The following is a 5403-nucleotide window of genomic DNA, read 5'->3' on the forward strand; positions in this document are numbered from 1 at the left end:
ACATGATACCTTGTTGATACCTGATACCATGTACATGTTATTCATTTCTTCTGTACATGTTACTTTGGCTCGTACTCTTTTAGTATTCCTGTTGTTTACCTTTACATGCACTTCATTTATGTACCCACTGAGTATCTAATGCTCACTACCCAGACCCTGGGGTTATTTGGTTTTCTCCCCAGGTATCAGATAGGTTACTTGGAGCTTGGAGTTTCGGTCGACTGCTGTTGTCTCACATCAGGAGTTTGTCGGTTGTGGGTATGGTTATGGTTGTATTCCAGTTTGAGACTTGTAGTGTGGACATGGACTGTATTGTGTTGGATTTGTATTCGTGGTATTTGTAGTTCGGATTTATGATGTTTTTCCGTTTCGTCGATTTTGCTTATTGTGGACATTGTGCATGTGATGTTAGTTGTTGCGGCCGTGTAGGCCTTATTTTGCATTGATGTGTGTATCTGTGATGTTCATTGGATGTGTAGTCTTTATTCCGGCCGTATGTGGCTGTGTATATTTGCATGTATTTTAGGAAAGGTCATTGTTACAGGGGAAATGCTGCCGAAATTTTTCAGATGGCTTCCCGGAACGTGACAGGTACACGTCAACTTTCAGGCGCTCGGAAGGGATCCAGACACCCGAAAAAAGATAAGTCATAATCAAAGTGAAGTCTGATCCAGTAGCCATCACGTTAGTAATCCAGGTGCCTGAAGGGATCTAAGCGCCTGAAAATGGATAAGTTAGTGATGAGATCGGATCGGATTGACCTTGTTGGAGGTGCCCGAAAGTGGATCCAAGCGCTCGGTTCACCCTATAAAAGTAGGATTCGACCAGAGTTGCAGAACAACTACTTTCTCGATCGTACAAGTGTTATTCCGCAAATCTAAGTCTCTGAGATGACGAGCTCAAGCTTCAACAATGTAACGACACTACGAAATCGCTACAAGCTCAAACGAGCTAATTAGCCTTTGGTAACTCCTTGTTAGTTACTACTTTTCTTTTTATATTTCTTTTGTGCTATTAATCTTTAAGGGTTAATAGATTGATACCCAACCCTATTATTGTAAAGAAACGAACCTTCTTCTTATTCGAGAAGAAAGTGAATAGTGATTGTCCAACAAAACGGTCAAACTGACTGTGGGCTTTGGAGTAGTAGTCAAGTGGATGCGAACCAAGTAAAAAAACAATCATGTTTTATTTGTTGATTTATTTTATTTCCGCTACAATGATTTGAATTCAAACGTTTTTCGAACATGTACGAAGCGCGCCATTCACTCCCAGCTTTCTCAATCCAACAATTAATATAAAAGCGATTTGTTTAAAATTGGAGCAACCATCAATCGAGCTTGTTTTTATCATTCAATTTTTTTATTTTTACTCATAGTTAAAATTGGTGCAATCACCTCTTTTGATAATTTTTTAAAGATTTTTGTAATTGCTCAAAATCGATGCAAACACTACTCGATTATTTTTTTTATGTTTTAAAATTCACTCCCGCACTACTAATCCAAGTTAAAATCTTGGAATTTTTTTTATTCTTTGTGTACAAGATTTTAAATGGCACACCAAGAGATACAATATAGCATGTCTCCCGTTCTTCACCGAAGACGACTTATATTACTGGAAGAGTCGTATGGAGGTCTACTTAAAAACTCAGGTGGGCACATAGATTGCCATCAATACTAGGTTCACCCTACTGATCAATGAAGTTAGATATGAAAACTAGACCCCCAAAATTATGATGCAGATTGAAGCTGATGTTAAAGCAACTCAGATCCTCCAGTGCGAACAAACTAAGGAGGAGCTAAATCGTATCGACCTATTCATCAGCACAAAAGATTTATGAGAGAGATTAATCAAGCTACACGAAGAAACCAACACCAAGGTAACGAAGCACAACCTCCAATTGAATCATGTACCTAATGTTAAAGTGCAGGATTACGAATCATCCTAAGAGGAATCGGATATGAAAGCACTCAAAGTGACATGGGACGATTCTTCATCCTCAAAAGAAGGAGAAGAACAGTACAACCACTTAGCAATGATAGCCAAAACTAAGTCCAAAATCGAGTCTGAGTTTGAGTCGAAAACAGAATCTGTATCAAGCAACAAATCTGTATCTTCAACTGAAGATATATATTGAGATGGATTTAAGACTTAAATTGAAATAAATTAATATAATTTGCATTAAATCTACCTAATTAATCTAACTTGATTAATTCAATTCAATCAAATAACACTAAAGAAATTAATTCAACTAATCAATTTACCTTAATTAATCCTAAATAAATTTAATTAATCTAATCTAACTAATTAACCCAAAACTAAATAAATTTCAACTTAATCAAAACTAACTCAAAAAATATTAATTAATTAATTATTTAAAATAATTAAAACTCTAAAGCCTGATTAAAAATTTTAACAATTAATTCATCTTATCTTAATTAAGAACTTAAACTTAAACTTTAATTAATAACTAATCAAAATTAAATTAATAAACCTAATTATTTAAATTAAATCTTAAAGGAAATTGTTAATTTAACTTTAATTAAATAAGACATAAACTTAAACTTAATTAATAATTTAATCCTAATTAATCTAACTTAATGAGTTTAACTTAATCTAATTCAACTTTCACTTAACTTAAGCTAAACCTAAGTTAAACTTGATTTAATTTAAGCATACTAATTTAAAGTTAAAACTTTATCTCAATTTTAACTTAACAAATTCATAATTACAACATTTAATAATTAAACAATAATCTACACTCAATTTAAAAATTAACCTAATCAATGGTAATCTAACAATTTGAATTCAATTAAAATTTTAGTTAATTAATTTTACTAATTAAACCATAGATAATTAAACCTCTTAAGAAACAATTAGCATTTAAATTTAAACTTAATAAATCTTAAATAGTAATAAATCTTAAACACTTAAGTTAAAATTAAATTCAACAAATCCTAAAACTCTAATAAACTTAATTTAAACTTAACATAAACATAATAATTTTGATTTAACATTTGATCTCAATCTTAATTTCAACTTAGTTAATCTAGACTCAATTAAAACTCTCACAAAATTCTAAGTCTTGTAATTCTAACAAAATTTTATTTCAAACTTAATTTAAGAAACCAATCAATTCAATCATCTGAATGTAAAATGATAACTATAACATAACCTAACTCACGTATGGACTCTAGGACTTTGACTTTAACTTTAGGACCTTTATTCTAGGACTTTGACTCTAAGATTTTTTTGTATTTCATGCATGTTTGGACTTTTTCTTTCTTAAAGGTGGAGAAAATTAAATAGTTTTAAAATTATTTTTAACTAAAATATTTTTTTTAAAAAAAGATATTAAGAATATTTTCAAATTAAAATTGTCTCTGAACTACTAATTATTAATTATATTTTTTAAATTAAAAAAGTGCTCTTAATAACCTAAAAATATTTGAAAAATTCTACTCTCAAACTTTAAAATGTCATTAGACAACTCATTTTAAAGATAATTTTTAAAAAATATTTTCTAAACTTAAACATTTCTTGAAAATATTTTCTAAATTTAAAAATATTTTGAAATCATTTCGAGAAATCATGCTTTCAAACTTAGAAATGCTTTACAATGCACTTTAACAAACTATTATTGACACAAAGGTCTCCCATCTTTGACGTATATCAAAGGGACAAAGAAAGTTTTTTTTTAAGCTAATTGGTTTTCAAAGAAAAAGAAAATCTTTTTCAAAAACTAATGATTTTAATACGAAAGTAATATTTTTCAGACACACTAAAAAAAAAAGGATTTTAAGGATGAATTTTTGCGACGAAATTTTTTTATTACAAATTTGTAACGGATTTTGCGACGAACTTACATTTCGTCGCTAATTTGCAACGAAATTTACGATGAAAAATAATATGTTCCTAATTTAGCAACATATTATTTTCATCATAAATTTTGTTGGAAAAAAAATTCGTCATCAAATTCATCGCAAATTAACGACAAAAATCATATTCGTCGCAAATTTACAATGAAAAATGTTTTCATCGCCAAATCAGCGCCAAATCGAAATATGATCTTCAAAATCGATGAAATTGGCGACGAAACACTTTCATCGCCAAATTTTCATTAACCTAGATCTGATACCCCTTCTCCTTTACTCTTTCTTTCTCTCGCGAACCAGCCGCTGCCTCTCAATCTCGCCGCCGCCTCCTTCCGTCTGCGTCTCCTTCCTTGCCTCCTTCTCGTTGCCGGCCGGATCTTGCCTCCCTCCTCGCGTGTGGTAAGTTACTTTTCTCCTTTTTCCTTCCTTCTTCTCGATTGTTTTCGTCGGCGGACTGCTGCAGGGGATGCCCAGTGCGGATAGCGGAGGTTGGCCGTGCGGCCGGTGCTGGCCGCTGCTGGACTGCGGTGGCCGGCGCTGGCCGTTGTTGGCTGCGCCGCCACTGGCCGCTGACCACGTGGCTGCTGCTGACTGCGCAGGCGCTGACCACTGCCCACGCGGTCGTTGCTGGCCAACGCTGGTCGGCGCTGGCAACCTCTGGCCGGCGCTGGCAGCCTTTGTCCGGCGTTGGCCACTGCTGGCCAGCGCTGGCAGGCCCTTGCCGGGGCTGACCGCCGCTGGTGGGGGCTGGCCGCTAACAGGGCCTAGCAGCTGCCGGCAGCGCCAGCTGACCGTTGGGCACCGATTGTGCAATTAGTTATCTTCGGTTCGGTTGTGATAGGATTAAGTGTTGTACATATGGAAAATTGAAATTGTTTAGTTGATGTGGGATGTGTAATAAACTTTCTCAACTTATTATGGTAATGTGGTGTTGGTGTAGTGTTAAATTCGAGTTGAACATGTTTAAATTGTGTTGTTTAAATATTGCATAAGTTGTAGGATACATGATGTGAATGTAGTGTTGATTACTTTTTTAATGTTGTTTTTGTAGGTTTACAAGTTGCATGAATTCAAGTAATTAGAGAGATATTTTTACCAGCTTGAGGTATATTTATAATTATGTTATTTTAGAAATGTGAATAGCTATAGTTTTTAGTTATAATTGTATTTAGTTTAATGTTAATATTTATGATTATATTTTAGTTTGAATTAATTAGACCAAACGATAAATTCTAAAACCCTAGAATAATAAACCGGAAATCCTAAAACTCTAAAATCATAAATCGTAAATCGTTTACCTTAAATTGTTAAACCCTTAAACCTCTTTAACCTTAAACCCTAAACTGTGTAAACCTAAATCCTAAATCATAAACTCTATTAATCCTAAACCCCTAAACCCTAAATCCTAAACCAAAAAAACCCTAAACCTCAAACCCTAAACCATAAACCCTAAACTCTAAACCCTAAAACTCTACACCCCTTAAACCTTAAACCCAAAAATTGTAAACCCTAAACCCTAAAAACTCTA

Source organism: Curcuma longa, chromosome 1, assembly GCF_044706935.1.
Source record: "Curcuma longa cultivar G26 ecotype Majalengka, Jawa Barat chromosome 1, ITB_CL_G26_1.1, whole genome shotgun sequence".
In the NCBI taxonomy this organism is placed as follows: Eukaryota; Viridiplantae; Streptophyta; class Magnoliopsida; order Zingiberales; family Zingiberaceae; genus Curcuma; species Curcuma longa.